This window comes from Podarcis cretensis, assembly GCF_951804945.1.
Source record: "Podarcis cretensis genome assembly, chromosome: 15".
NCBI lineage: Eukaryota > Metazoa > Chordata > Lepidosauria > Squamata > Lacertidae > Podarcis > Podarcis cretensis.
Window position 1 is genome coordinate 39294399 of NC_137185.1, and position 20404 is coordinate 39314802.

Below are 20404 nucleotides of genomic sequence, written 5' to 3' on the forward strand. Positions count from 1 at the left end.
AAGTGCGAGATTGGCTGCATAATGCTCAGATTAAAGAAGTTTTTAAGTTGGACAAAAAGATAGGATTCCAGGTGGAAAAATCAAAGTTAGAAACAGAACTGTTAGAACCCAGCTCTAAGATACTTTCAAGAATGTATAACTTGCTGTTAAAATGGAATACACAGGATGAAACGGTTAAATCAGCTATGATAAAGTGGGCACAGGACATTGGCTATAACATCATGTTTGCTGACTGGGAAAAGTTATGGACCACCGGTATGAAGTTTACGGCATGTAATGCCTTGAAAGAAAACATTATGAAAATGATATACAGGTGGTACATGACCCCAGTCAAGCTAGCAAAAATATATCACCTGTCAGACAATAAGTGTTGGAAATGTAAAGAAGCTGAAGGAACATTCTTTCACCTCTGGTGGACTTGCCCTAGAGTGAAGGTTTTCTGGGAAATGATTTATAATGAACTGAAAAAGGTATTTAAGTATACTTTCCTTAAGAAACCAGAGGCCTTTCTCTTAGGCATTGTTGGTCAGAGCGTGCAAAAGAAGGATCGAATCTTTTTTATGTATGTTACAACAGCAGCAAGGATACTCATCGCAAAAAGCTGGAAAACTCAAGAATTACCCACACTGGAAGAATGGCAGGTGCAACTGATAGACTATATGGAACTGGCGGAGATGACTGGCAGAATCCGAGACCTGGGAGAAGAACTGGTGGAGGAAGACTGGAAGAAATTTAAGGACTATCTACAAAAATATTGTAAATTGTATGAATGTTAAGAAAGATGTAAGATTAGCAAAAACATGGCTTCAACAAACTAGTTATAAAGAATATAAATTTAAATTTAATTGGAAGACGAAAAGATAAATTTTGGATAAGTAACATTTTATGATTAAGTTTCAATAAGAGTATGTTAAATCCCAAAATTTGAGATATTAATATTGGAAAATTATATTATATGAATTAAACCAAGTTAATAATTTGCTGGTAAAATTTATGAGTTTAGAAAGCAGGAACAAGGGTTGTGAGGAAGTCCAAAGATGAGTATGAAATGTGGATATTGGAAAAGATTGTGTTATTATCTATGTATTTTTATTGTTAAACTAAAATTTAATAAACATTATAAAAAAAAAAAGAAGTACAGGTACAGGAACAAAGCAAATGATTCTTTTGCCTTTAACAGCTGTGTGTGGCAGGCGCAAATTAAACAGGTTAAGCCTTTTATGTTGTAGAAATAGAATTCTCAAGAAAGCTTCACTAGTTGACATTCTATCTGTCAGACACCTTATTAGTTGTGTATGTTCCCTGATTCACCTTTGGACACTATACTACTGTACAACAGCTTGTAACATTCTGAATGCTTACTGTGTTTGTGTGTGTGTAGAGAATGAATGGGAACTGAAATAGTTTAGTTTGTAAAAGCGTGAACTTAAATGTAAACTAGTTCCTTTTTGGACTGGGTTTCGGTGAGGAGGAACTAGAACTAGTTGCTTTTAAAAATGAAACTTCTAAGCACTGAGTGAAGGGGTATTAGGAATTGCACTTGAAATATTAGGTTTACAGTTCTGGGATGTTCTGGACATGGTATTGTTCTTGCAATCCCAGATGGCGTCTGTGCCCAGAAGTGTTGTTGCTGAATTTTAGGCTGGTGTATCTGCTGCATCTAATTCTGAGGAGGGCATACTTTGCAGGATTCACCCATGTCTGTGCTACATCTAGATTGGGTACTGCAATGCATTTTTATGGGGCTGCCCTGGACAACCATTCAAATGTTACACCAGACATGTGATGCACATGTGAATGTTTTAACCAATGCTGGTTTAATGCCACATATTGTTCCATTCTTATACCAAGTTCACTTGGTTTTTTTTTATCTGTTCCCAAGCACAATTCAAAGTGTTGATTATCATCGTTAAATCCCTGAGTAATTTAATGACTAGGGTAATTAAAATATCATCCCCATATGAAGCTGCCTATCCACTGATACTGGCTGAGAGTGTGTTTTTGTGTGCCCTATCACCTTTCTGAAGCAGAAATATATGAGAGAACTACTATTTCTTCTTTCCCCCGCCCCCAGTGGTACACAAGATAACTTGTTGTTCTTGGGGGTTTGGGTCAGCTGCCTTGCTATTTATTTTTTAAAGTCAGCTGGTAGCTTGTTGGATCAGTGAGCCTTTGGTTTATCTGTTGCTTTAATGCGACTCTTTATTGCTTTGATACTTTCTGTCAGGAGTGGGAAACCTCAGGCCTGGGCGGACAATGGCAGCCTTCCAGCCCTCTCCTCTGGGGCATTTGGGCTGAAAATGTTTCCCAGCTTCTGCTTTATGCACCGTTTTCATTATATTTTGTTATAATTACTTCACGGTTGTTGTTGGGATTGCTTTATTGCTTGTTATTGGCATGAGTTGCTTGCACGGTTTTTGCTGGAACGGGAGAGGCCTGAAAGAAATCTTAGAAACAAACATCCCCAGAAATGTCATTTTGCTCTCTGTGCTTCAGCCGCTTGGCAATGAAGCCACGGGTTTGTCCCTGCTTTGCTTCCAAACTGTGGTCTCAGTAACTCCATGCCCATTATACAGATCAGCCGAATCCCTGGCGTTTGCATTGGACATTGCTGTTTGGTGGATCCTGCTGAAAGACTTGCTCCTTGTACCCTCTTCAGTTTCTTAATCTGTAGATTCTGGAGAGGAACAGGAAAAGTGAGGCCGCAGTTAGAAGCTCAGTTAAATGAGGATAATGCCCCAAAGGGGGCTTCCTTTTGAGAAGACGTATTGGATTGCTTTGTGAATGCTGCACCCAAAGGCCTGGAAAGGCCCACTCTATTCCATGGTGCCTTGAGAACTTCTGCTATCTCCCTTCTGTTCCTCCCTTCCAATACCGTGTGCATTTCTGTGGCAATGCTGACATCTATAGACAAGCACGGGCATTGCAAAAATTAGAATAAAGTAAAGTTGGTGGCTGCATTTAGCTGGCACAGATCTGGGACTGACAACCACAGCTGTTCCGTGTGTCTCAGGATGAAGACAGACAAAACCTTTATAAAACAATGAGGTCAGTCCTCTTACTGCATTTAATTCACACAGACCTCTCTGTTTGCTATTTAATGCTATGAAGAAAACGTAATTAGATGCTGGTTGTTGAGAGGGTGGGAGCTGGTTTTTAATCCTCCCAAAATGCAGATGAATTTTAAAGGTAACTTTTTAAAAACAGCAATAACAACACAACAGATCCATTGTGGCAGGAGTTAGGTAAAATGTAAAAGGTAAAGGACCCCTGGACGGTTAAGTCTGGTCAAAGGCGACTATGGGGTGCAGTGTTCATCTCGCTTTTCAGGCTGAGGGAGCCAGCATTTGTCCACAGACAGTTTTTCCAGGTCATGTGGCCAGCATGACTAAACCACTTCTGGTGTAACGGGACACTGTGATGAGTGCCAGAGTGCATGGAAATACCGTTTACCTTCCGACTGCAGTAATACCTATTTATGTACTTGCACTGGTATGCTTTTGAACTGCTAGGTTGGCAGAAACTGTGACAGAGCAATTGGAGCTCACTCTGGTCATGTGTATTCAAGGTGTTATGTACTGAAGTTCTCACCCTGGGCCAGCAGGAGGATACCGTAGATAGTTTTCACTCAGACCCACATATGCAAATAAGGGATTGAAAGTGACATTCAGTGATTGGATAGTTACAGAAAGTGGTTACAGTTGTGTCTATATAAGCAGTTGTGTCTATATAAGTTGTGTCTATATAAGCAGGCTGGCTGAACCCTTCAGTTCAGTTCTGTTCTGGCCTGTGAATAAATAAGAGCTGTTTGAAGAATCGCTGTGTTGTCTGATATGTTCACCCACAACTTAACACAAACTGCTCACCTTCCGATCAACAAGCCCAAGAGGCTCAGTGGTTTAGACCACAGTGCCACCTGCATCCCTTTGTGGTCAAAGTAGCAGAGCAGGGAAGGGGAAACCTGCGACCCTCCATATGTTATTGGATTACATCTTCTATCAACCTCAAGAGAGTTGTAGTCCAACAATATCTGGAGGACCATACGTGCTCTGCACTAGGACCCTTCACCTTAAATAAAATTTCTATTCTAGTCTAGTCTTCTCTAGTCTAGTCTATATTAATAGCGCATGCAAAGAGCAGGACACAATCTTACTGGAACAAGGTAAGCAAGCTTGAGAAAACGGAAGTCTTCTTTTCCCACAACAAGTTGGCTTTATACATGCATGAATGTTCACACACATATGTTCCAGCCATTAGGGAACCTGGAAATAATTCAGGAGATTCACCTTGATGATTACAGTATTTTTCGTCCTATAGGGCGCACTGGCCCATAGGACGCACCTCGTTTTTTTGGGGGGGAAATGAATAAAAAAAAATTATTTCCCCCCCCAGCCCGTGGCTGCCGCCCCAAGCCTTGCGCACACCTGCCCGAAGCACGGGGCACCCTCCGGAGGGCTCCGCGTGCTTCGGGCTGCAGGCTGCCGCCCCAAGCCTCGCGCGCCCGGCGGGACCTCCCGCCGGGCGCGCGAGGCTTGTGGACACTTGCCGGGGCTGCAGGCTGCTGCCCGCAAGCCTTGTGAGCCCGCGGGAACTCCCGCCGGGCTAGCAAGGCTTGTGGATAGCTTCCTGAAGCCTGGAGAGCGAGAGGGGCGCACCGATGCCTCTCACTCTCCAGGCTTCAGCAAAAGCCTGCATTTGCCCCATAGGACGCACACACATTTCCCCTTCATTTTTGGAGGGGAAAAACATGGAGCTTACTTTTACATGGATTGCATTGGCTGCACAGGGAATAGTGCTTGCTCTGTGGGACGAGGTTTGTATTTTCATTTAACCGAGTGTAGGCAGGCTGCATGTTTTGGTGCAAGAGTGCGGAGAGAGCAGCTGCCAGAGAAGGCTGAGGGGACAGACTGCACAGTGGCTGCGAGGGATGGATGAATCTGACAATGTCTGTTTCTGCGTTTCACATTCTCCCCTCCCCCAATTGTAAATTAAGTTTGCCACATTACCACATCAGTTTGCAAGTTTGTGAAATAAGAAGTCAACAGTCGAGGCAGCTTGCTTCAGAACATCAGTTGCTGGACATTCCAGGGGTAGGGGAGAAGGCTGTGGTGCTCAGGTCAAGCACCAGGAAAACAGGATGCTGGATTAACTGGGACACTGGCCTGATCCAGTCGGCAATTCTTATGTTCTCATGGAAAATTGTCAGCATTTTATTACACATTTCTCCTAGGTTTGTGCGCAATTTTCCCTAAGCTGCATGTTTCCCCTGATACAATTCAGTTTTGTATGTTATTTTTACTAATATATATACAAATCACACACACACACACACACACACACACACAGAGAGAGAGAGAGAGAGAGAGAGAGAGAGAGAGAGAGAGATAATTAATTAATTTTCTATACTGCCCTTCATCTGAGGATCACAGGGCGGTTTACAATATAAAAACACAAAAATACATAATAGAGTAACAAACAAAAACAACACTCACCATAGTCAAAACAAAAAATTCCTTCCAGTAGCACCTTAAAGACCAACTAAGTTAGTTCTAGGTATGAGCTTTCGTGTGCATGCACACTTCTTCAGATACACTGAAACATAAGTCACCAGACCCTTATATATAGTGAGAGGGTGGGGAGGGGTATTACTCAGAAGGGTGGTGGGAATGGCTGATAGGTGTGGTAAGCCTGTGGAGAAACTGTGGCATAGTTTCCTTGCATTTCCAGTAGGATAAGTGGATTGTAGAGGGTTCTTAATTCTATGACCCTTAGGTATAATGCCCAGGTTCTTGCATTTAGTCAGAAAGAAGATGTCAGTGTATACCTGTGCAAGTTTCTTGGTGAGGTTGATGGACTTCCATTTCATGCGGCTCAAGAGAGCTGAGTGGGAGTGCTCCTGTAATCTCACTGTATACAAGTTGTACAAGTGACAATAAAGTATTTCAATTTCAATGTGGTGCCTTCCATAGGTCTACTTACAGGTAGGTAGCCGTGTTGGTCACTTATGTTTCAGTGTATCTGAAGAAGTGTTCATGCACACGAAAGCTCATACCTAGAACTAACTTAGTTGGTCTTTAAGGTGCTACTGGAAGGAATTTTTTGTTTTGACTATGGCAGACCAACACGGCTACCTATAGATTGATTAATCAGCCAAATGCCTGGGAGAAGAGGAATGCTTTTGCCTGGCGCCTAAAGAGAGCATACCACAAGCAGGGAGCAATTTCAGAAAAGTACTGTTCTCATGTTGCCCCCCTCTGGACCTCTTGTGGCAGAGGCACATGAAGAATGGCCTCAGATGATGCTCTCAGGGTCCCGGTTGGTTCATATGAGGAGGTATTGCAGTCCGGCACTTTGAATTGGGTCCGGAAGCTAATTGGCAGCCAGTGTAGTTGGGGCCAGAATTGGCGTTATGTGCTCATACCTCCTTGCCCCAGTGAGCAACCTGGCTCCTGAATTCCAGCTTCTGAACCATCTTCAGAGGCAGCCCAATGTATAACATGTTGCAGTGATCTAACTTAGAGGTTATATGCATTTTGATGCTTATTTCCTCTAATGTATGCATTTGTACACTTTCCCCCCTTTTAGTTGGAGATGTGCATTGCATTTTTTTTTTAATTAACTGTGTTCTGCTTCATGTATTAGTTTCTATATGGATTAGGAAGGCTCATGCTTAAAAGGTGAGCAAAAACCTCAGGACTGGAGCCTGAATACAGCACTCCAATATTCTTCCCAGGCTTTGCACTCACTGGCTTTGCACATTCCAGTTGTTTTTACCTAGTTGGAATGCATGTAGAAATTAGCCTACTGTGTAAAGGAAAAATTTTCATTTGTTGTTCCATCCATTTTTGCCAGCTGTAGTTTCCAGACAGTCTTCAATGCTGGCTTAAGTTTCTCATGGCAATTTCATACGATGAAATTTGGGGCAGTATCCCAGCATACAGTTATTTCCTGCCATTTAAAATTTAGTGTGACATGACAGTATATTGATGGGAAAGCCGCAGTATGCAACAGGTAATGCAGCATACAAGGAGTGTTAGAATCCAGGTTAGAATTGCCAGCATTATAACCAGGAAAACTAGTGCAACAATCGCCATGTCCGAATGCACCCATGATGAAAAACATATTCACATCCAGTGTTTTCTGGGTTGCCAGGAACAGTGTCTTTCAGCCATCAAATGCCTGGGTAATCAGGAATGCTTTCTAGCTCCTCCTGGAAGTCAATAATGGCAGAGACAGATGCAATTTTCCAGGGAGGGCATTCCAGAAATGGGAAGCCACCACTGAAAAGGCCCTGTCCTGGATCAACACCAAGGACTGCCTCCTCACTTGCCAGTTGTAGTGCCCAATGATACTGGGTAAGAGGAACACATCATCTGACTTAGTATAAGGAAGTTTCTACTTGTTATATTCCTTTTAGCATCACAAGATGGTGTAAATGTGCAATACTGTTTTAAGAAAGAAGACAACCTTTATCTTGCAATAAAATTGAAGTCACACAGAAAACTATATGGGTTGGGTTTTTTTGCACTCATCTGTCATTTTTGGGAATGGAATGTTTGTGTGGAGGGGTCTCATCCCACCATGGACATAGCTAAGGGGGGGCAGCTGCCCCCCTAGATCAAGTAAAACAATTGTTGTTTAATCATTTAGTCGTGTCCGACTCTTCGTGGTGACCCCCTGGACCAGAGCACGCCAGGCACTTCTGTCTTCCACTGCAATTTGGTCAAACTCATGCTGGTAGCTTCGAGAACACTGTCCCACCATCTCGTCCTCTGTCGTCCCCTTCTCCTTGTGCCCTCCATCTTTCCCAACATCAGGGTCTTTTCCAGGGAATCTTCTCTTCTCATGAGGTGGCCAAAGTATTGGAGCCTCAGCTTCACAATCTGTCCTTCCAGTGAGCACTCAGGGCTGATTTCCTTCAGAATGGATAGGTTTGATCTTCTTGCAGTCCATGGGACTCTCAAGAGTCTCCTCCAGCATCATAATTCAAAAGCATCAAAGACAACAAGTAAAACAATAGAAATACTTAACTGACCAATTAGGTCGGTTCTGCCTCCCCTATCAAAAGTCCTGGCCCCCCTTACAAAAATCCTGGCTACCCCCAAGTGCTGCTGATCTTAAAATGGGTATTTTAAGTCCCTCACCTGCCTTTGCTGGTTGTGCCTATAATGACATGGGAGGCAAGTAACAGAAACATCAGAATTGCCTTGCACTCTGTAACGAAGCTGGTGGCCCATAGATGTCAGCATCCCCTTGTATTTCAATAACAAGGAAGCCTGTCAAAGAGTGAAGGTAGATGCTGCTATTTCATTGTTCCAAAGGGTAGAAATGTAATAACACTGGCTCCCTCACAACCATGGTGTGGCTGCAGGGGGCAAATTAGGATGCGTTATCAGTGGAGTCATAACATGCTGAGAGAGGTTTAAAAATAAAATTTTAAAGTGTGATAAGAAGCACATGCTTTCCTCTCAGTCCTGCTTAATAAAGACATAGCTGCTTCTTCACTCTCTCTCTGGATCACCTGTGAGGTTTTCAGAGCAGGGGGGCTCTTTTGAGTGAAGCTACACAATGAGACGAGAAAAATGTGTAGATTTGACGTTGTATGTAAGCAAGGGATGCTGAGTTGCAGTGGAGGTAACAGCTAGAAGCTTTTATTCCCTGCCCTCCGCTTCATTCACAACTAAGGCAAGAAGGCAGCAATTTCCATTATGACCTATATTCATCACAAGCAGCACTGTTTCCATTAAGAGAACAAAGGAAAGGGGCTTGGTGTGAGATGGAAAATGGGTGGGTCCACCGTCCCTCCTAAACTCAGAAGTAGAAGAACAAAGGCTGAGTTTAGAGAGTTTGCAGAATAGCTCAGTTGGTAGAGCATGAGACTCCTAATCTCATGGTCATGAATTTGAGCCCCACGTTGGGCGGAAGATTCTTGCATTGCAGGAGTAGATGATGGTCATGGTCCTTTCAAATTCTACAGTTCTACGATTGTTTTTATGAATGTGATCTAGAAGCAAAGAAGCAAGCAGAGAGAGAGAAATGGCAAACACCATGCTAGATCTCTGCTTGAATCCCAGGCTGTGGTTATGGGAGAAACAAGACCCTCTTTGCGTGCTGATGCTATGAACCCCTCCTTTGTAGGTTCAGGTTGTACAGTATATACAGTGGTACCTTGGGTTAAGTACTTAATTCGTTCTGGAGGTCAGTTCTTAACCTGAAACTGTTCTTAACCTGAAGCACCACTTTAGCTAATGGGGCCTCCTGCTGCTGCCATGCCGCTGGAGCACAATTTCTGTTCTCATCCTGAAGCAAAGTTCTTAACCTGAGGTACTATTTCTGGGTTAGTGGAGTCTGTAACCTGAAGTGTATGTAACCTGAAGCATATGTAACCTGAGGTACCACTGTATATGTTTAAATAAACCATATATCCTAAAGACACCGCAGTCTCCATTGTGCCTCATTTCCAAAATAAAGCACAATCCTGGGTAACTGCTAGGAAACCCTAGAATCTCACACCGCTCAGAGATTAGGATGGTTTGTAGCAATATATACGATTCATGTGCGAACAAGAAATGTAATTCATTGTGTGTGTTCTGAAAAGCTACTCCAGTTTGTTGCAGCATGGTTCACATGGCCTCAGGTCATTGGTCCACTCATGCCCGCACTGCAGGGGGTTGGACTAGATGACCCTTGGGGTCCTTTCCAACTTTACAATTCTATGATTCAACTGAGTTCCTTATTGATCACATTGATTGGAAGCAGCACTCCAAGGTTTCGGGGCTGGAGGGTACTTTTCTTCATCTCTGTATGGAGATTCTGGGGGATTGAACATGGAACTTTGCCACTAAGCTATGACCTTCTCCCAATGTGCACGCAGGAGGAATTTGTAAAACCCACCTCCAAAATCTAACTGAAAGGCAAAAGTAGAGCTGGCATTGATTAACCAAGAATAAGAACTGCTGGAGCATATAAGTCTGTGAAGGGCGGGTGGCGCTGTGGTCTAAATCACTGAGCCTCTTGGGCTTGCCAATAGGAAGGTGGGCGGTTCAAATCTCCGCAATGGAGTGAGCTCCCATTGCTCTGTCCCAGCTCCTGCTAACCTAGCAGTTCAAAAGCATGCTAGTGCAAGTAGATAAATAGGTACCCACTGCAGCGGGAAGATAAACAGCATTTCCGTGCACTCTGGTTGTGGTTCGAGGACCCGACCCCCGCAATGTGAAATGAATACACAAGGACACGTGATATAAGGTTAATGGGCAAGGAAAAGCCACAACTTTATTGATTACAGCAGTGAAAAGGTATTGGCTTAGGCATTGGATCTCTAAAACAAGTGGGTTTATTCATCAGTAGGTGGAGCCTGTTGATGCTAATCCAACTATAGGCTCACCCCTGATGTCACCGAGGGTCGTGCCATGGCCTCCCGCCAAGCAGGCATCGGACAGAATACACGACCACCAGATTCCTTTAACCCAAAAATTGAAGGCATAGGCGATGGCCACACCTAGCACTTCGACACACCACAACACATTATTCCAATGCCTAACCTACCCACCAATACCACAAAAGTTGTGACGATTGCTACGAGGTAGGCGAAAAAACCAAAAAGCCTAATGCCAAATGGAAAAACTCCTACCAGGCCCCCTGGGCAACCAGGGCAACCAACCTAAGGTCCATAGCAAGGCCAATGACCTAACCCTAACTCAAAGGGAGTGGAGGGTGGGTGACTCACGACGAGACAACGGCAAAGAATGAGGCCGGGGAGAGGCTGGCGCTGCAGCAAAAGGCTGCCGAACACGCCCCCTCTGTGGCACCTGGTTGGATGCCTACAGAGGGGCGTGGGCGCCAGCCAGGTGAGCTGGAGGCAGGGGGCAACGCCCCTTGCTAGGAGCGGTGCTCGGGCTCCCGCCCACAACCACTCCCCTCTCTTCCAGGGAGGAGAGTCTTTTCTGTCACAGTGTTCCGTTGCACCAGAAGTGGTTTAGTCATGCTGGTCACATGGCTGGAAAGCTGTCTGATGAGCTATGCGGAGTTGGTAAAGTTGACATACAAACTATGTGAAAAGGACAACTGTGACTTCAAGGAAGAATGGGAACTTTTTGCAAATTACCTAAAAAGACAACAAAACAATCTGGACTCCTTGGTGGGTTTTGAATAAACACCCACAAATTTATTAGTAGAATATATGATAGATAAGATGAGACGCAGGTGGCGCTGTGGGTTAAACCACAGAGCCTAGGACTTGCCGATCAGAAGGTCGACGGTTCGAATCCCCGTGATGGGGTGAGCTCCTGTTGCTCAGTCCCTGCTCCTGCCAACCTAGCAGTTTGAAAGCATGTGAAAGTGCAAGTAGATAAATAGGTACTGCTCCGGCGGGAAGGTAAACGGCGTTTCCGTGCGCTGCTGTGGTTTGTCATGCTGGCCACATGACCCACAAGCTGTCTGTGGACAAACGCCAGCTCCCTCGGCCAATAAAGCGAGATGAGCACCGCAACCCCAGAGTCGGCCATGACTGGACCTAATGGTCAGGGGTCCCTTTACCTTTATGATAGATAAGGTAATGAATGGTATGTACAATTTTATAACATGCAGAGAATAATATGTGCAAATAAATCAGAGAGGGGAGCTGAGGGAAGTCCTTAGTGGGTGGGAGAGGGAGGGATGGGGGGGAATAAAAAGGGGGGAAATGTAATTGGATATATTGACTGATAAGTTGCTTTGTTAAAATTGTTTAATAAAAATATATTTAAAAGAAAGAAAGAAAGAAAAGAAAGCTATCTGTGGAGAAATGCCAGCTCCCTCAGCCTGAAAGCGAGATGAGCGCCACAACCCCATAGTTGCCTTTGACTGGATTTAACCATCCAGGGGTCCTTTACCCGCTACCCCCCCCCCCCCCGTCTGTGTCAGAGGAGAGCATCACCCTGAGCAATGACTGTCACATTCTTCTCTGGCTGGTGCTTTTCATGGGTTTGCCTAATCTCTGAGAACACAATCATTTTTACCAGTGACAGGGCCTGGCAGAAGTGTTGCAAGCGCAAGGTTTGAAACTTTTCTAAGCCTCCTGCTGTTGTGATAGCTGGGGGAGCAATCTTCACATTTATATTATGAAGTTCCCTGCGATAATAATCCATGGCAGTCATTTTAGTGGTTGTTTTGTTTTAAAGTATGGGGGGAATGCAGAGGCACGCTGCTCGGTGCTTTGGCAATTAAGGCACCATGTGTACAAGAGCTGCTCTGGCAAGGGAGTGGGGATTTGTAATGACAAAAACCACTGTTACATGCAGAGAACTCTGAAAATCCGCTGCTTCCTAGAGGGACATCAATGCCATTCCCTGAACCCATTGCCTGGCATTATCGCGTTTCACAGTTGCATGAAAGTATCTGAACAAACACAGCCAAGAAGCTTTGAAAAATGTTACGAGAGCCACCTACACCTTGCGTGCAAATGTCAACAGAAATCAAGGGGTTCATTTCCTATGCAAGCAAATTGTTCAAAGTGAGCATCCCTGCTGTTTAAACCGGAGGGAAATCATTCTTTGCACCGCTACAGGATCTGCAAAAATGAGCACAAAGCTGGATGAACAAAGGGATGTAGACTCTGGGCAGGTGTCTCGTAAACAAAATTTGCCTTTGCTTGGCTGGCGGGATCTTTGGCTCATGACTAAACTGTTCCAAATGCTTTGCTAAGAGTTGAAATGTTGGGTGGTTAATTTACTTTCCATTGAAAGATGCATGTGCCCCATGATGGACTATGCAGAGGATGATGGTGATAGATGGAATAGCCCATTTGGTTATTTCAGCTGTGCATTGCAAAACTGTATTATAGGGCAGTGGTTCCCAAGTAACTAATTACTGAGGACCCCCTATTTTTCAAAAGCCAAGTCACAGATCCCCTACTTTTGAAAATTTTGGTAACTCTATGATAGTTACCTGAGCAAAGCAATTTTCTGAAGAAAATTTGGGGTATCCTAATAAGCCATGGATTTTATGTCTACTAAAAAAAATATCAAATAATTTGTGATATTACCAAGCAAAAATGACAAAGATTTAGTTGGGGGGAGACAAATGTAATTTAATTAATATATATTAATATACAGTATACTACAAGTGAACAAATTATGACATGTCTAGCAGCTACTATTTTTTTTTTTATTTTTTTTTTATTTGCCACCCATCCGGCTGGGTTGCCCCAGCCACTCTGGGCGGCTCCCAACAAAATGTTTAAAACACACTCTACCTAAATGCGATGGGAGAAATCATGCCTCTTTTTGTCCTGAACAATCCCTTCCACATCCTGTTCTCACAGTGGCCAACCAGAGACCTGTGGGAAAACCACAAGCAGAATTCAAGCACAAGAGCCTTCTCTCCTCGTGCTGTTTCAAGCAACTGGAACTGAGATAGCATTGCTGCCTCTAACCATGAAGCAGAGCATAGCCATTAAGGCTAGGAGCCATCAATAACCCTCTCCTCACTAAACTTATCTAATCCTCTTTCAAAGTCATCACTGCCTCCTGCAGAAGAGGGTTCCACAGGTTAACTATGCTTTGTGCGAAGAAATGCTTTCTTTTGTCTGTCTCAAATCTTCCAACCTTCAGCTGTGTTGGGTGTTTCCGAGTTCTTCCGTTATTAGAAGGGACCTTTCGCATCCCTCCCAACTCTACAATTCTATGATGCAGAGTAAAACTTTTTACACATTTCTATCACGTCTCTTCACCCCCCCCTAAACTTAAAAGCCCCAGCCTTTTTTCATTGGAGGCTTGCCCCTATGATCATTCTGGTCATCCTTTCCTGAACCATTCCAATATCATTTTGGAAGTGAGGCTTCTGGTATTGAACAGAGTATTCCATGTGTAATTGCATCGTAAAATTGAACAGCGGCATTATGATATCAGGAGTTTTATTTTCAATCCCCCCCCCCCAATAATCTCTAGCATGGAATGCATCTTCATGGAGCAATCCACTATGACTCCAAGGTTTCATTCCTGGTCAGTCACTGCCAGTTCAGACCTCATATGAAGACTTTTTGCCCCAGTGTACATTGCTTTAGACTTGTTAATAATAATAATAATAATAATAATAATAATAATAATTTATTATTTATACCCCGCCCATCTGGCTGGGCCTCCCCAGCCACTCTGGGCGGCTTCCACAGAAACCAAAAATACAGTAAAATATCACACGTTAAAAACTTCCCTGAACAGGGCTGCCTTAAGATGTCTTCTGAATGTCAGGTAGTTGTTTATCGCTTTGACATCTGCTGGAAGGGCGTTTGACAGGGCGGGCGCCACTACCGAGAAGGCCCTCTGCCTGGTTCCCTGTAGCTTTGCTTCTCGCAATGAGGGAACCGCCAGAAGGCCCTCGGCACTGGACCTCAGCGTCCAGGCAGAACGATGGGGGTGGAGATGCTCCTTCAGGTATACTGGACCGAGACCGTTTTTGACATGGAGTTGCATTTGCAATTTTACTGCTGGGTGGTGGTGGTGTATTGCACATTCCATCAGCATAAACAGGGCTTCTGCCATATCCTATAGTGAGGTGGTGGGGGTGGGCACCATTTATCTCCCAGTTTCACCATCAAAGGTAAAGGGACCCCTTATCCTTAGGTCCAGAGGGAGTCATGAGGTGTGGGGAGTTCAGCCCAGTGCAACATGTGGCAGTGGAGCACCTGATTGTGTACTCCACCAGAAGATACTCCACCAGGTATCTCAAGTCTAGGACTGAATCTTAAGGCCCATCTGCATCATCCCTGCAACAAGCTGAATGCTGATGATAATTCAGAAGGTTGGGATAGCAACCGCTAAAAGCAGCTTCCTTGAACGTCCACTGTGCAATTTGTGTTTTGATTGAACTGGGCAGAAGAGGATAATAATCCAAATATTTAAGTATTGTTCAAGTTTGCAACATAAATTAAAATTAATTGGAAGCTTTGTTTGCTAGTAAGGACGGAGCACCTGGTTGCTATTTACCTAAAGAGGCTTTCTAATCAGGCAAACTTTGTCTATAATGCTGTTATTTCCCGGGGGAAACACATAATATCTGAGGAAATAAAAGTCAAGTTTCATTTTTGATCCACGGGGCCAAAATAGACATTTGGCACAGTCCCGTAGCCAGAATGTTAAGATAAGGGAGCTTGAGGAAATACATAATGGCACAATGATTCTAGTACACAGTTCACAGGTAGCCTAATAGATTAAAAGTGATTCCATTGTATTAAATATTAATTTCAAAACAATTCATTATTTCTTTATGCAAAACATCTTGTAAATAAATACTGAATATTTAAGAATCACATATCACAACCAAATCATTTTGTAAATGGCAAATACATGAATAATAAACAGATAAGTCTGTCCCTTATTTAACGTCTTCTATGATTGAATTTTTAGGGACGCAGGTGGCGCTGTGGGTTAAAGCCTCAGCGCCTAGGACTTGCCAATCGAAAGGTCGGCAGTTCGAATCCCTGCGGCGGGGTGCGCTCCCGCTGCTCGGTCCCAGCGCCTGCCAACCTAGCAGTTCGAAAGCACCTCCGGGTGCAAGTAGATAAATAGGGACCGCTTACCAGCGGGAAGGTAAACGGCATTTCCGTGTGCGGCTCTGGCTCGCCAGATGCAGCTTTGTCACGCTGGCCACGTGACCCGGAAGTGTCTCCGGACAGCGCTGGCCCCTGGCCTCTTAAGTGAGATGGGCGCACAACCCCAGAGTCTGTCAAGACTGGCCCGTACGGGCAGGGGTACCTTTACCTTTACCTTTATGATTGAATTTGCTTATATTACATTAATATATGATCTGCTCCAATCCCAGCTATTTTTTTCTTATATTTTGGGCTCCTGGTCTCCAGCCACTCAGTCTCTTTATAATCCCCATGTTTCTTTAACTGCCATCTGCTCCCGTAAACTCAGTTAGGCTGTAATCCTATCCTTAATACTGTAAGGATTCTATCCTTTTAAATTGCTGTAACCTGCTCTTGGACTTTATCCCTAAGAGAGGGTAAGAAATCAAGTCAATAAAAACAAATAAGCTCCAATGACTTGGGAGTAAGCTCCATTCAATTAAATAGAATTTACTTCTGAGTAGACACAGTTAGGCTTAGTAGCTCTGCGATTCCTCCTTCTTAGGCTTGCAATCATCATTCTAAGCTTCCACAAACGTGATTCTTGCTAATATTAATATACTACGGGGCTCTGCCCCCCCCCCAGTTCACTCTGTTCACCAACCTCTCACTCGCCCACATTAAGCCTTCTGGAGTTTCCACCCCTGGGAAAGTCCTCCTTTTCACCTTCCCAACTCTATTCTTGAAGCCACTTCTCTCTTCTGTTCTGGATCCCTGCTCTGTGTGCCTTGTTTCACCTTCACCTCCACGCTGCCCCTGTGGGGGCTGCCCCCTGAGGTGGTCGTGAAATCATGGAATCATAGAGTTTGAAGGGTCCCGGGGTCCCAGGGGTCATCTAGTCCAACCCCATGCAGGCGCAGACAGAGGGGGGGGCATATGGGCTACTTGGCCTGGGCCTCCGATTCCAATTGTATATCTATATTTTCCATTTTGTCTTTATATGCTGATACGGTTCAAGCCTTGAAATAAAATTATTTGTCAGCATAACTTTTGTGGAAATTATTTATATACTTACTTATTTATAGGACTTCAGTTATCTACCTGGCCCGGGCCTCTGCCTGGCTCTGCAAGGCCCTGACCCCATGCAATACAGGAATCTCAACTAAAGCATCCATGGCAGACGGCCCTTGAACCTCTACTTAAAAACCTCCAAGGAAAGAGAGTCTGCAACCTCCTGAGGAAGACCGTTGCATCACCTTTTCTCATGGATGGGCTGGCCCTGTGGCCAGCTAGGAAGCCACCCTCTCTTCCTGTATGTCAGACCCTTTTATGCCCCAAGTCCTAACCCAATTTCCATGCCTCCTCCTCCTTCCTTTTCTGCCCATCCCATTTTCACCTTCCCCGGTTCCTCTTCTCCCTTCCTCCTTCCCCCCACTCTTCCTTGCGCACAGAACACTCCCATTTCCATGCCTCTTTCTCTCTCCTATTCTGCAGCCTCTCTATTGATGGATCTCAACCAAAACTCTCTGCTACCGGCTGCTTAGTCCGTGTGGTCCAGGATGACGACTCAGGAACATAATTTGCTGAACAGTAACTTGATTTGTTTTTGCTTTTATTATACACAAAGTATAGCACAGCTTTGTACAAGTTACTACAGTCATGCCTCGGGTTGAAGTTGCTTCAGGTGGAGCGCTTTTGGGTTGCGCTCTGCGGTGACCCGGAAGTAACAGAACGCATTACGTCTGGGTTTTGCCGCTCGCGCATGCGCAGACAGTTAAAATGACGTCACGCGCATGCACGGAAGCAGCGAATCGTGGCATGCGCAGGCGTGCAGACGCGGGTTGCGTTTACTTCACGATGCAAATGGGGCTCCGGAACGGATCCCGTTCATATCCAGAGGTACCACTGTATATACACAGACTCGATTCAACTCTACACACCAACCTCTGAACTCCAACACCAAACTACTGTGTCATGCTGCTTATAAGGGAAAACTTTTAGCCAATCACCACCTGTTGCTAGGCTTCCCTATCTCCAAGCGGACTGTCTCAAGTACTCTTACTTAACTTGGCTTCTTGCCACCTCACTAATTGTCCACTTCAAAGCTGCAGTTTCTCATAAACTGTTATGTAGTGAAGTTTCACCCTGGGCCAGCAGGGGGATACTGTAGATAGTTTTCACTCAGGTCTGTAGATAGTTTTCCCTCAGGTCCACGTCAGTTATTTTAGGCGGGAAACTCTGGGTTGTTGTTGCTACAATGTTGACAGCCGGCTGCCTATAAAAGCAGGCCGGCTGAGCTGTTTGCTAGTCAGTTCTATTCCAGCTTACAAAATAAATAGCTGCTTTGGAGAAATCGCTGTGTCGTCTGCTATGTCAACCCACAACTTAACACTGGCGACAAGGATGGGATGGATGGACATCAGAGCACAGCCAGATGCGGCCAGCCTCTGAACTGAGCTGAATCACAGAGCGAAATCACTGAGTGAAATCACTGGACAGAACCAATTCAGAGCTGACTGTTCTGGCTAGAGCACTGTGTTCCATCCATCGCCCTTCACGCCGGCATCGGAATCATGGCTTCACTTGTGCCTCTACCGCCATTTGCGCCAGCCTCTGAATCATGGGACTCCTACCTCGCTTGGTTCGACTGCTACCTCCAAGCCAACGAGCTGACAGCAGTATCAAAGGATGGGAAGCGGGGCCTATTCCTCAGCCTCTGTGGGCCTGAGGTGTTTGAGACGGCCCGAGCATTGGTTGCGCCTGAAGCAGTCCAGGCAACACCGTGGGACACGATCCAAGAGAAGCTCCGCAACCACTACGCACCAAAGCCGTCCAAGATTGCTGCCCGCCATGCGTTCTACCACCGGAACCAGGCAGAGGGGGAGTCAAATGACGTCACGCGCATGCACGGAAGCAGCGAATCGTGGCATGCGCAGGCGTGCAGACGCGGGTTGCTTTTACTTCAGGATGCAAACAGGGCTCAAGAACGGATCCCATTCGTATCCAGAGGTACCACTGTATATACACAGACTCGATTCAACTCTACACACCAACCTCTGAACTCCAACACCAAACTACTGTGTCATGCTGCTTATAAGGGAAAACTTTTAGCCAATCACCACCTGTTGCTAGGCTTCCCTATCTCCAAGCGGACTTTCTCAAGTACTCTTACTTAACTTGGCTTCTTGCCACCTCACTAATTGTCCACTTCAAAGCTGCAGTTTCTCACAAACCTCAACACTCTCTTGCACACATGAACCCCCCCCACCACCCATGATGATATACATTACTGTATCTTTAAGAAGCATAGAAGCTTAAGAGCAGGCCTGTCGTTTAGTTTGTTCACTTAAAGAAGGCTAAATTTAGCTAATGGATGCTTTACATATATGGGTGTTTGTTGTTAATGAAACAACTGTTCCAAATTAGTACATTAAATCTGGAACATCATGCTGAAGACAGTACACCGTACTTAGAGTGAAATACATCACGTGAAGGTACTAACTATAGAATATTTGAGGGCTCTGTGTTCTTTATCTCTCATGCAAGGCAGCTGAAGAATGGAGGAGGGAGATGTTTGAATAGAGCGAGAAGGGAGGTACACTTGACATACTCATTTTCCCCCAATGACTCCTCTTGCTCTTCCATATCACTGCAAATGCCCACTTTAAACCTACCCACTTCTACCTGCCTCTTCCCCAAGTCGTCCGCCTCTCCAGCTTTCTTCCCCCCTTACCAGAGCCCTAAAACTTTGTCTCTCCCATATATATCCCTCCCTCCCATATTTCCCCTAATTCCTCCAAATGCCACTTTTACTCCCACCCTTTCTAACCCGCCCCTTCCTCAATTCCTCTTTTCTCTTCCCATTACCAAAGGACTAAAACCGTCACACAAAGAGACCTTTCTCCCCTCAATGTCTCATCTTATGCCCCTCCCATCATGTACTGTAGACCTCAGTCCCCTCCTTCCTGCCCCCTCCTCCTTTCTCCACCACTGCTGGTGCAACCTTGGGAAACAGCCAATTAAAACAGTGTGGTGATGGTCTATAGCCTGGGTAGGCAAACTAAGGCCCAGGGTTCGGATCCAGCCCAATCGCCTTCTAAATCAGGCCCATGGACGGTCCAGGAACCAGCATGTTTTTACATGAGTAGAATGTGTCCTTTTATTTAAAATGCATCTCTGGGTTATTTGTGGGGCATAGGAATTCGTTCATTTCCCCCCTCCAAAATATAGTCCGGCCCCCCACAAGGTCTGAGGGAGAGTGGACCAGCCCACCGGTGAAAACGTTTGCTGATCCCTGGACTATAGCGTAGAGAGATACAGGACCCGAGTAAGAATGCTCCTTGGTTGATCATCCACATAATTCAAAAGGCACGACAGCAGATCATTGATCAGTGGTAACTTTAAAAAGGCCATTTATAACTGAAATTGCAATCTGTGCATTAGCAGGCAAACACAAAAGGGTTTAGGATTTCTGTTTGCCTGATGTGGGTGGGAGGAAAAATCCCTTGGAGCCTGTCAGCAGTGACTAGCGAGGAGCCGGGGGGGGGGGGGGGGCTGATTGTGACAGGCTCTTTGTAACAAAGAGATAAAAAGCATGGCTGATTTTGGTGCTTTGGATCCAAATGCAGCTGTGCCAACAGGAAAAGCAAGAGAGCCTTTTGGAGTGTAATGCTGGAAACTCTCTCCACCCAGATTCAGGTTGTATATACATGTAAATGAACCATATATCATAAAGACACCACAGTCTCTATTGTGCCTCATTTCCAAAAGGAAACATGGACCCTGAGTAAGCACCTGGGACCCCTGGAATTTCATGCACTGCTTGGAAGAGATTATTGGAGTGGTGTGTAACAATGTCAA

At 45.0% G+C, this 20404-nt stretch overlaps 1 long non-coding RNA gene across 2 annotated transcripts; it reads right to left on the reverse strand.

Annotated features, from left to right (window-relative positions):
- Positions 1-2362: 2362 nt before the first annotated feature.
- LOC307204048 lies at positions 2363-16876 on the reverse strand. Of its 2 annotated transcripts, none has more exons than XR_013833491.1 (2): positions 16801-16876; positions 2363-2677 (listed from the first exon to the last, which is right to left on the reverse strand). It is a non-coding gene; the product is annotated as an uncharacterized lncRNA (long non-coding RNA). The 2 variants fall into 2 exon arrangements; XR_013833492.1 differs by lacking the exon at positions 16801-16876 and adding an exon at positions 13232-13311.
- Positions 16877-20404: the final 3528 nt, after the last annotated feature.